The following is a 12,971-nucleotide window of genomic DNA, read 5'->3' on the forward strand; positions in this document are numbered from 1 at the left end:
GGTGTCATTTGGAGGTGTTTTCCATAGGAAGTGGCTGTAGTGTGGCATGAAGCAGCAACTTAGTCACTTGGGGGCTTGACACCGCACCCGATCAATGACTTGCGTCGCTGTGAGGTGGTGCGGTGGAGCAGTTCGCCTCCACAAGCCCCAACAGGCCTGCTGGGATGATCTGGAGGCTTGCTTTCGGGGTAACTCCGACCTCGCTAGGCTCGCCTGCCCGGCAATGGAGGTTTTCCCCTTAGTGATATCTTGCTTCTCTGGCTCGACTTGGTCTTCTTGATCTGCACTTCGATTCTTCAAAGGACTGATCTTTAGTGCTTGCTCTAATCTTGGGTGCTGCGAACTTGTCCTTAGGCATGTGCATAGTCTGGGAAATGTACCCATGGTTTGTTGCACTAATAGGAGCCCCCGGGCTTGGCTCGTACGCGCTGCCGAGCGTCGTCAGGGTAGGCCCTCAGCAGTACACAGGAAGGAGCGTAGTGGTGGCTCTCCCTTTTGAGATCTTCTTTGCTTCCTCATTAACCTGAGCCCAGGTCAGTTTCCGGTTCTCCCGTGAGTTGTGTAATGCCAACCATAGTGGGGTCACTCTTGTAATGGACCATGAGTGACTTTAACGCATGGGCGAGTAACTGCCAATTCACTCTTCCCACGATGCCCTTATCCTTGGCCGCGTATGTTGCATGCATCGAGGGGGTAGCTAATGGAGATGCGTGGTGCGGGAGAGCATCAAGGCAGGGCCCCAATCTTCTTGGATTGGTGGAGGAGGATGACAGTTACCCGCCGGGGGATCAACCTCCAGTCCTAGCCCGCCTATAAAAGGGGAGGTAGGGGAGGAGTGGTAGTACTTATCCATACACCACTCCTCCTCCATTCTCCGCTTTCTTCTGGGTATGTTGATAGGGAGAGCCCGGGGCCAGGCCCCGAGCCCTAGCTTGGGTTTGGTGATGTCGAATGCTTGGGGAGTGAGTCTGGACCGGGCCAGGAGGAGGTGCGGTGGGCGAGCCGCTCGTTGTGTAGGAGATATCAAGCTTTCCCACTGTGGTGGAATGCTTGCATCCTCTACCCTGGACGGCTGTCTGGTGGGGAGCGTTGGGTCTTGCCATGAGCCACTGCAGCTCGTCGGCCTGTTGTCCAGGTTCTTGGAGCCTTCGATAACCGTCCGGGATGGAAGGCTCGGGATCGTTGGTACTCCAAGCACTGCCCCTTCCAGTGGAGCCGAGGCCGATGCTGAAGAAAGGGGTGCCTCCCTGCCCGCCAAGGTGGGGAGAGGTGCTCCGCAGGCGCCTTGGCCGTCTTGCCTGTCGGTCGCTTCTCCGGGGAAGGCGACGGGCCGGGGGTCCGGCGTCTTCCTGGAGTTGTGGTGATGGAGAGAAATCGAGGGAAGACGGAGAGGGCGGGTGGCAGGGCATTAGGTCGGAGTACGATGGTACTGACGCCTTCCTCTCCTATTGGCGACCTACCGCCTTATATTTTCCGCTCTTCCCCTCCCTCACTGGTACCATCATCACCAGTGTCTTTAGCTGAGAGCCGGGGAGGGATGTTCCCTTGGTGCTTTCGCCCCCCTCCAGCAGTCTTCCAGCTAAGCTTTGGTGGTTCCTCCCACCGGTGCTTGTGCTGGGGCTTCTTGCTAGTCCTGGAGGTGGCGACCAGGGCACCGCCGTGCTACTCCCCGTGCCCCTACTTCGCAGCCTCACCAGTCCCAATCTTGTCAAGCTGTGCTCGGCAGGCCATGACGGGATCGGGATGGGCTCCTGCTTGGGCGTTCCTTTAGCCCTCTCCTCTTCCCACCACAATACCTGGCGAAGAAAGAGCAAAAAAGAGGAGATTATGGGGCACTTATCTTTTTTCAATCTTAAATCTAGGCACTTGCCAAATTTTAGTTCAAATTATGTAATCACTTTAATCCATATTTGTGTCCTGGAAGGTCTATACTTGTATGATCAACATATTAATGAAAAAGATAAACCTTGCCGGGGACTCATGCATGTGGTATGTCCATGCAGAGGTGGGGCGCCTCTATAATTTTAAGCAAACAAGTTCCCCCTCGGAAGGCTATCCTGCCGGTACCCTCAGTTTTGTTGCCGCGGAGTTAGGCCTATCGGTCACAAATCGTGAAGTGGGACCAACCCCCAGCCAGTCCTTTTTCGTCACAGGCCACTGTGACCATCCTGACCGAAGAAACGTTCGAGTCAAGGGATGGGAGCACCTAAGTTCCTAAAGGCAGCGAGGTTTTCTTATGCACAAGTCCTTACTTATAGAACACATATGGATAAGAGAAAGAACTTATCTGTTTGGCTTGTCGGAGATCGCAATGTAGGCTCATCTTCTCATCTCCTCTTGGGGACCAAGTCCACGGCAGGAGCTTACAATTTATGCAGATGAAAATAATGCCGGATGCGATCTTATCTACATGAACATGTGGTGCTCATGATATGCTTATGCATGCATGCAACTTGTCGCCCCCAGCGCTTCATTTATTTCTCTATTGCTTACGGTCTGCGCCTGGCTATATACAAGGGGTTACATGCAACTAAGGCAAGGCTTGTACAAAAGGGTAGATGCCGGGCAGGGTCCGACAGCCGCGCCTTACGGGTAGAACTTGGAGAGATGCTCAATATTCCATGAGTTTTGCAATTGAATGACATATCCGGTCTCCAGACAGACTGCTCCAGGTCTAGTGACTCGTACTACCCGGTAAGGGCCTTCCCACTTTGGCATCAACTTGTTTGTACCCTTGGCGGACTGAACGCGCCTAAGGACAAGGTCGCCTGCTTCAAAACACCGGGCATGAAACCTGCAGCTGTGATAGCGATGCAGGGCTTGCTGGTAGCGTGCAGTACGCGTAGCAGCCCAGAGACGGTTCTCCTTGAGAAGCACAGCATCGTCACGCCGGTGTTGTTCTTGCGCTACTTCATCGTAGGCAAGCACTCGAGGTGACCCGTAAATGAGTTCCGTGGGATAACTACTTCTGCCCCATAGACTAGGGAGAAGGGAGTCTGCTCGGTAGCTCGATTTGGTGTCGTTCTGAGGGACCAAAGAACCATCGGTAACTCGTCGATCCATCGCCTACCGCACTTCTGCAGCTTATCAAATGTTCTTGTCTTGAGTCCTCGCAACACTTTAGCGTTCGCCCTCCCAGCTTGCCCATTGCTTCTGGGATGTGCAACAAAGGAAAATGAGATCTTGCTTCCGAGGGTATGAACATATTGGATGAAGGTGCGACTCATGAATTGGGTGGCGTTGTCAGTGATGATCCGGGCAGGGACCCCGAAGAAGCACACCAATCCTTTCAAGAACTCGATAGTTGACTGAGTAGTTACCTTTCTCACGGCTTCTACTTCCAGCCACTTTTTAAACTTCTCGATTACAACGAACAAGAATTCAAAGCCCCCGACAGCATGGGGGAAAGGGCCAAGGATATCGAGCCCCCAAACCAAAAACGGCCATGACAAATGGACTGTTTGAAGAGCTTGGGCGGGCAGATGGATGTTCTTGGAATGGAACCGGCAGGCTTGACATTTGGTGACTAGCTCGACCGCATCTTGGAGGGCCGTGGGCCAACAGAACCCTTGCCGGAATGCTTTCCCAACCAAAGCCCTTGATCCAATGTGGGAGCCACACATGCCTTTGTGCATTTTTGCCAACAGTTCTTTTCCTTCTTCCCGGCAAATGCACTTCAAATTCACACTGTTGGGCCTTCTTCTGTATAATGTGTCATCGACGAACTGATACACACCGGCCCTCTGGGCTACTCTTTCAGCTTCTTCTTGCTCTTCGGGAAGTTCTCCGGTTTGGAGGAAATGAACTATGTGCCGTACCCAAGTTGGAGCCTGGGGCTCGGCAATGAGGACTAGCGGCACCTCCTCCTTCGTGGGAGCGTACCCCTCGACCATGAGGACCGGTGGTATAGTGGGAGGGGGTTGCTCACCAGCCAATGGGGAGTTCTTCCCATCAAGCTCTCTGTCGGGAGCCCCGGGAGGCTCTACCGGGAGAGGCTTGCCGGAGTCCAGTTTCCTCTTCTTCCAGGCCATTGTTGCCGGGGCTATGGAGGGTTGAGTAAGGTGGAGAACAAAAGTTCCTGGTTCCACAGGAAGCTTCTGATGCGGAGCATCCCATGGTCATCCCCATGGACGTATCGACATCTCCCACGACACCACTTGGACCAATGACAAGAGCCCGAGCAAAGCTATCAAAGATAAGGTGAACTTGCTCCTCTCCGAACTACCACTTTCTATACATGAGACATGGCTACTACCTCAAGTGGAAACACTATGGAGGAAGGCCACGGAGCAGCTACATCCAACGAACAAGATGGCGAGGACACCAAGTGCGAAGGACAAGAAGAGGAGTTGCGACTGAAGCTACAGCCACCGGATGACTGGTCGGGACCGGACATCCGACACCTGAAGCCCTAGCCTACCCAGGTCCCGGCCAACGCCAGCTACAGTGAGCGGACGTCCGGCCAAAGTAAGTGGAAGTCCGGCCACTCCTGGACGTCCGGACACCCATGAGCCACCGGACGATCGTAACCCACTGGATGTCCGGTACCTGTCTGCGCACAGTTTCGGGCCCGAGGCCCATGTACCCCTTCACTTCGCCCCCGATTTGCACTAAGACTATAAATAGAACTCCTCCTAGTTAGGGTTAGCATTGTGATAGCTCTTATGTGAGATAGAGCCTCGCTCATCCATCCGGATCTACTCCACCGTGAGGGACTGTCACTTCTTCTGAGAAGATCCACTTGGATTCAAGACCCCTAACGGGAAGACTCCAAGACCTCCTCACGGAGAAGAACCGGTTAGCCTATGTATCGTCCCTTGTTGGATTTCGACCGTGTGATCTCTATGTGTACTCGGATCTAGCATATGTGTGACCATATCTTCTTGGTTTGAGTGTTTCCTCTCTTTCCCCTTCGTGTGTTTCCCCTTGTGTTCTTCGTGTTCATCACGGGATCCGCTCCTTTCGTGAAAGATCGTCCCTCTAAGGTTCCACCCTACATCATCTTGGTATCATAGCCACGTTGATCACGGATTTGTAGCCCCTACCCATTGTTTTTCTAGCTTGATTTTGTTGTGTTCTTCCCAAATTTCGAGAATCCCCACCAAAAATAGCCCCAAAATTTTTCGTGATTTGTTGGTGTGATGAAGTTTTGTTGGATTTGATCCATGGATTTGCTTTGCCACAAGTGGATCTAGCTTTTCCTCCTCCGTCCTCACCATTTCCTTCCACAAAATCACTCGGATTCGACCAATTTTGCCACCCCCACCTCGAACCCTAGCTGTTCATCGCTTGCCCGAAATCGCCCAGGCACCGGACGTCCGCCAGTCACCGAATGTCCGATCATCGGTCGTCCGGCATCCACTAGACGTTCGACGTTACCTAACGAAACAGAAAAAGTTTAGTTCGGCCACCACCACCTCTCCACCTCCACCTCCGCATACACATTCTAATACCCTTTCCACTTCTGCATACGCACCCCATTACCACGATCGCTTTCCTCAACCACCATTGCTTACTCGTTTCGCACTCCGACACAATTTTGACACATTTTGCTTTGGAGAATTTGAGTTGCGGTTACCGTTTCCTAACGTGTTTCGGCTACTTTGGGACAGTTCGACATCAACATCGCCGCCGCTCATCTTCGCCACGGATTCGTCATCGACAACAACCACTCCACCATTTTGACACCATACCGTAAGCAAGAACGGTAACATCTCTTGGTATCATGATGTCCCATCATTATACACTCTTGCCATTACATTGATAACCACCATAGCCCAATTTTGCGTATCTTACCCATCGAGACTAGCCTTTGAGTATTGCCGGCAACGTCACTTGTGCACATTAGTGGTCATACTTCCCATAGCATACAGACCATATCATCGTGGTGCATATCTTGGTATCATCTTTTGTGTCACAAAGTTGTCATCGCATACACAATTGCTATCTTGGTTCATGAAGTTTTGCATGATAAAGAGCTCAAAACAGAAAGATCCAAACAAACTTTTAAGCAAAAGGGAAAGATTAGCAAAGAGCTTTTAAGCAAGAACCATAGAATCATATTACATAAAGATTGTCATACTAGATCATCTTGGATCATATCATCGGAATACCATACATAGAGCAAACGTGGGATAGAAGTCGTTGCATTTTTGCTTAGTAGGTTGTGCACAAGTCTTTGTATCAGCTATTGTGAAATCGTGCTAGCATCTCTCTAGTGTTGTGAAACAAGAGCATTTTCGTGGAATCCACAATTTGGCTCATTCCTTGGTTGCACAATCCCGGTTATCTCTCCGTGTGTGAGTTCCCGTGTACCATATCTTGCTATTGGTCTACTTGTTGAATTTGCAACTTTGTGAATTTTTTCCAACATTATTTAAGCTCACTAACAATTGCATATAATTTTGTGCCACCATCCTAACCGAGTTCCACCATAAGCTGTTACTTGTGTAGGTGTGAGAAACTGACAAGAATTGGTACCAATTATGCTATTTCCTTGTTCCGCATTTGAGTGATCATTGATCCATCTTCAACATCTATCAAGGTACATTTGGTATAAGTTCTTCTCTATCTCCCACTCACATATTTCCTTGGAATGATGGATAGGCCAAGTACTTCTACCAACCCACTCTTCATCGAGTAAGACGACGACATGTCCTCCTACGTCACAAAGAGCCACCTCTTTGGTGCACAACGAGCTTTGCATCAAGAGAAACAAGCAATGAACGAATGCATTGACAACCTCGCCACCGACTTGCGACTCTCCGAGCAACATACAAGAGACTACTTCGACAACAAGCTTGATGACCACAAACACGAGAATGATGCAAGAATGGATGAAATTCGTGCTTTGTTGCTCAACCGCTCTTCTTCCACTTCGTCCTACTCAAGACGGAGCCGCTCAAGTCGACACTCCGACGACACCATCTCCGGCTCAAGTACTCCGACATCGAATACTCTTTGACGTGCCACGCGCCAAGACCATCAAGCAAACCACAATCCTCTACATGACAAGACTCTCAAGAGCAACGACACCGTCAAAACCAAGCTACTTTTGCGCAAGCACAAGAATGGCTACGACAACGCCATCAAGAAGAGGAAGAGCAAGCGCGACAACACCAAGATGCACAAGATGACGAGGCACAACATCAAGAACAACAACTACGTGAAGCTCAAGCAGTTTAGGTGCAACGTGCCCTCCGAGATTCAAGTCGAGCCATAGCCACATGCAACCGGCAAAATTGTGAGCACCAAGAAGCGCTTCACGATGAAGTTCAAGAGAGGATTTATCAATCACATGTGCATCGACAAGCTCGTCCACAAGCTCGACAAGCTCCTCCAAAAGCTTGACAAGAATGCCAAGAACAACAAGACAATGGAAATCCTCCGCGACAAGAGCAAGTTGAGGGAGACAATTCTCCTCGTCAAGGACGTCATGATCCCTGACCCCAACACATTAAAGAGCAATGCTACGGCAAGCTAAAGTTCACCATGCCCAAGTACACCGGAATCAATGATCGAAGACTACCTTTCATGGGAATTGAAGGTTGACAAAATCTTCCATCTGCACAACTATAAGGAAGAGAAGAAGATCGCGATGGCATCCATTGAGTTCCAAGATTACGTCCTCATTTGGTGGGTAGAAGTCATTGAGCGCCGAGAGGAAAGAGGTGAACCACCCATGACAACTTGGGCACAAATGAAGGATGTCATGAGAGCATGTTTCGTGCCAACATACTACAACTGCGACCTCTTCAAGAAACTCCAACTACTCAAGCAAGGAACCAAGACTGTCGAAGAATACTACAAGGAAATGGAGATTTCCATGATACGAGCCAATGTCACGGAAGATGATGAGAAAACTATGGCACGTTTCTTGAATGGACTCAATCATCCTATCAAGAAGATAGCCGAGTTCCAACCTTACTCCAACCTCATCGAGGTAGTGCATCAAGCCACCAAGGCGGAACGGAAAGTGCAAGATGACTTCAAGTATGCCAAGTACTCTTCCAAGAGCTTTGGTTTCTCAAACTTTCAATCTTCAACGACTCCAACACCCTCTACCTCAACCAAGCCATATACAAGCAACGACGACAAGTCAAGTTACAAGAAAACTTCGGCAACCTCAATTCGTCCTCTGACAACAAGCAACTTCAAGCCTAGAGCTTCACCATCCTCTACCCCAACCGATGAGACCATCAAGACAAGTTCCTTCAAAATGCTTCACATGCGGCGGCCGAGGACACAAGTCTTTTGAGTGTACCAACAAACACACCATGATCTTCAATGACGATGGTACATATGACTCCATGGGTGAAGGAGAAATGGAAGCCCTTGAGCAAGTGGCCATGCACCAACAAGTGAAGGAAGATGAAGATGATCATGTCTTTTGTGATGAAGATTTGAGCCCCGCTCTTGTTGTCTCCATGGTCTTGACATTTCAACATCAACAATAAAAATACCAAAGATGCCATATTTCCCATACCAAGGCCGACATCAATGGAAAGTCCGTGAAGGTCATCATCGATGGAGGGAGTTGCCATAACTTACCAAGTGAAGAACTATACTCCAAGCTCCAATTAGTCAAGATGAAGCACCCGCACCCCTATAAAGTTCAATGGCTAATAGACTCCGGCACTATCCAAATCGAGCATAGGGTACAAGTTTCCTACAAGATCGGAGCTTACGAAGACACTTTGGAGTGTGATGTCGTTCCAATGTCCGTTTGCCACCTTCTTATTGGGCAACCATGGCAATTTGATTGAGGTGTCATCTACAATGGGCGAACGAATCAATATAGCTTCAAAATGAAATACTTCGACCTATGTCTCCAAGCCAAGTGATCGCCAATAAGCAAGCCACCCATCATGGAGAAAATAGTGAGAGAGTGAACCACCAAAAAGAGAGTGAGCGCCATAAGCCCAAATTGAGTGCCTCCACGAAGAGCGACTAGAAAAATCTAGTCCTATTTGCCACCAAAAGTGAGATGAGAGAAGTGTGTGCGAACCCATCAAGTGTCATGCACTATGTCCTTTTGTGCAAGGACGAGGCACCAAAAGCTAATACCTCTAACAATCTACCTTTAGTGTTATCTTCTCTATTACAGGAATTCCATGACATTTTTCTCGATGAGCTACCTTCGGGTCTACCTCGACTACGAGGTATCGAGCACCGAATCGACCTCATCCCCGGAGCACCCCTTCCTAACAAGGCTCCCTACTGCGTCAACGCCAAGGAAACCAAGGAGATCCAACGACAAGTACAACAACTCATTGACAACGGCCATGTTCGAGAAAGTTTGTGCCCTTGTGCCGTACCTGTAATCCTTGTTCCCAAGAAAGATGGTACATATCGCATGTGTTCCGATTGTCGTCCTACCAATGCTATTACCATGCATTATCGTTACCCTATTCCACACCTAGATGATATGCTAGATGAGCTTAGCGGAGATACCATTTTTTCTAAGATTGACCTTCAAAGTGTATGCTATCAAATACACATCGAAGAAGGTGATGAATGGAAAACCGCATTTAAGACCAAATTTTGCTTATATGAATGGCTTGTTATGCCAATGGGTTTATCTGAAGCACCCGGTACTTTCATGCGAGCCATGAATTTTGTTCTTCGACCCTATATTGGTGTATTTGTTGTGGCCTACTTTGACGATATTCTTGTTTTTAGCAAATCCCTCAAATATCATGTCACCCATCTTAGAACCATGTTGCAAACCCTTAGGAAAGAGCGCCTTTATGGAAATATGGACAAATGCCTTTTCGGTGTTGATAAGATTGTTTTCTTGGGTTTGATTGTGTCTTCTAAGGGTGCTCATGTAGATGAATCTAAGATCAATTCTATTAAAACATGGCCCCAACCAACCAACTTGCAACAAGTGCATAGTTTTCTTGGTTTAGCTGGTTTCTATCGTAGATTTGTGAAGGATTTTATCACTATTGCTTCACCTTTGCATGCTTTGAGTAAGAAAAATGTGCCTTTTGTTTGGGGACCATCCCAAGATACCGCATTGGATGAGCTTAAGAATTTGCTTCCTCATGCTCCCTTTCTTGCATTGCCCAACTTTGACAAACCATTTGAAATTCATTGCTATGCTAGTGGTAATGACATAGGAGGTATGCTAACGCAAGAGAAGCGCCCCATAGCTTACTTTAGCGAGAAATTTCCGAAGCGCAACTCAATTACCCATCTATGACAAAGAGCTATATGCTTTAGTGTGAGTTTTGCATGAATGGGAACATTATCTTCTCCGTCACGAATCACTCATCCATACCGACCATGAAACGCTTAAATACCTTAAGGGTCAAACTAAGCTGAACAATCGTCAAGCTAAATGGACTGAGTTCATTGAGTCATTTCCTTATGTCATCAAGTACATTAAAGGTAAGGAAAATGTTCTGGCAGACACTGTTTCCCGCATGTGCATGCTTGTCACCAAAGTTGAATTGAATGTCATAGGCTTTGAGCACATAAAAGACTTGTATGCGCATGATCCTACTTTTGCTATTCCTTATGCCAAATGTTTGACGCATACATCTTGGGAACGCTATTACATCAAAGATGATTACCTTATGAGAGCTAACAAACTTTGCATCCCCGAGTCTTCTCTTCGTTTGTTACTTTTGCAAGAATCTCATGGGAGAGGACTAATGGGACACTTTGGACGTGACAAGACATTTGCTACGCTCTCCAAAAACTATTTTCGGCCTAAGATGTTCCGCGACGTCTCACGCTTCACCAACCGATGTTCTACACGTCGCAAAGCTAAGTCTAAGGATCAATCTCATGGCCTTTATATGCCCCTTCCAATTCCATATCACCCATGGGAAGATATTAGTATGGACTTTGTGCTTGGTTTTCCTAGAATTAGAAATGGCAAAGATTTCATGTTTGTTGTTGTGGACCGATTCTCTAAAATGGCACATTTCATACCACGCAACAAGATAGACGATGCTTCACATGTTGCAAATATTTTTTGTAGGAAAATCTTGCGCATACATGGAGTGCCAAAGATGATTGTCCCGGACCGCGAGGTCAAGTTCTTGAGTTACTTTTGGAAGAGTTTATGCGCCAATGTCGGAATCAAGCTCTTGTTCTGTTCGGCGAACCATCCTCAAATCGACGGCCAAACGGAGGTCACGAACCGGACGCTTTCCACTCTTCATGTGTGTTGATAAAGAAGAACATTAGGGAGTGGGAGGAGTGCCTACCCATCGCCGAGTACGCCTACAACCGCGCAAGACATTTGACTATCAGCAAGTCCCCTTTCCAGGTTGTCTATGATTTCAACCCATTGTCCCCATTGGACATTCTTCCTCTACCACTACAAGAGCGCATAAACATGGACGCGAGTGCCCGAGTGAACTATCTCACGAAGATGCATGAAGATACATGGCACACAATCAAGCGCCAAGTACAACGACTCGCGACCAAGCTCAACGTCAACAAGCAACCCATGATATTCGACATGGGAGATCTCGTGTGGCTACACCTTCGCAAGGACCGCTTCCCCAACGAACACAAGTCCAAACTTCTACCACGAGCCACTAGACCCTTCAAGGTGCTAGCACGCTACAACAACAATGCTTACAAGATCGACCTCCTGCGCGACAAGTACAACGTGAGCGATGTCTTCAACATCAAGGACCTTTCTCCCTACCATGGTGATGAAGATTTTGATCCGAGGTTGGATCTTTCCCAAGGGGGGGGGGAGATGATGTAGAACATCCCACAGTCATCCCCATGGACATATCGACATCTCCCACGACACCACTTGGACTAATGACAAGAGCCCGAGCAAAGGCTATCAAAGATAAGGCGAACCCGCTCCTCTCCAAACTACCACTTTCTATGCATGAGACATGGCTACTACCTCAAGCGGAAACACTGTGTGTGACCAGGCACTTGGAGGAAGGCCACGATACAACTACATCCAATGGACAAGATGGCGACGACACCAAGTGCGAAGGACAAGAAGAAGAGCTGCCACTAAAGCTACAGCCACCGGACGACCGGTGGGGACTGGACGTCCGACACCTGAAGCCCTAGCCTACCCAGGTCCCAGCCAACGCAAGCTACAACGAGCGGACGTCCGGCCAGGACCGGACGACCGGCGCCACCATACCTGAGCCAAAACAACGGATGTCTGAAGTGACCGGACGGCCGGCCATCTTCGGAGATCCGGTGCCACCTCAACCGAGCCAAAGTAAGCGGAAGTCCGGAGACTCCCGGACGTCCGGACACCCACAAGCCACCGGACGACCGTAACCCACCGGACGTCCGGTACCTGGCTGCGCACAGTTTCGGGCCCGCGTCCCATGTGCCCCTTCACTTCGCCCCCCATTTTCACTAAGACTATAAGTACACCTCCTCCTCCTCCTCCTCCTCCTCCTCCTAGTTACGGTTAGCATTGTGATAGCGCATATGTGAGATAGAGCCTCGCTCATCCATCCGGATCTACTCCACCGCGAGGGACCGTCACCTCTTCGGAGAAGATCCACTTGGATTCAAGACCCCTAACGGGAAGACCCCAAGATCTCCTCACAGAGAAGAACCGGTTACCCTATGTATCATCCCTTGTTGGATTTGGACCGTGTGATCTCTATGTGTACTCGGATCTAGCATATGTGTGACCATATCTTGTTGGTTTGAGTGTTTCCTCTCTGTCCCCTTCGTGTTTTCCCCTTGTGTTCTTCATGTTCATCGCGGGATCCACTCCTTTAGTGAAAGATCGGCCCTCTAGGGTTCCACCCTACATCTGCTTCTGCACATCACACTTTGACAGATGATCAGCAATGATGTTTTCTGCATGGGGTACGTGCTCTATTTGCAATCTATCGAAGTGCTCCTCCAGCCTTGTCAGTTCCTCAACGTATGCCTCCATCAATGAACTTTGGTAATCTTTGTTGACTTGTCTCACCACAAGTTGCGAATCTCCTCGAATGATCAACTTCTTGATA

This window comes from Triticum urartu, chromosome 4 (genome assembly GCF_003073215.2).
Source record: "Triticum urartu cultivar G1812 chromosome 4, Tu2.1, whole genome shotgun sequence".
Lineage (NCBI taxonomy): Eukaryota > Viridiplantae > Streptophyta > Magnoliopsida > Poales > Poaceae > Triticum > Triticum urartu.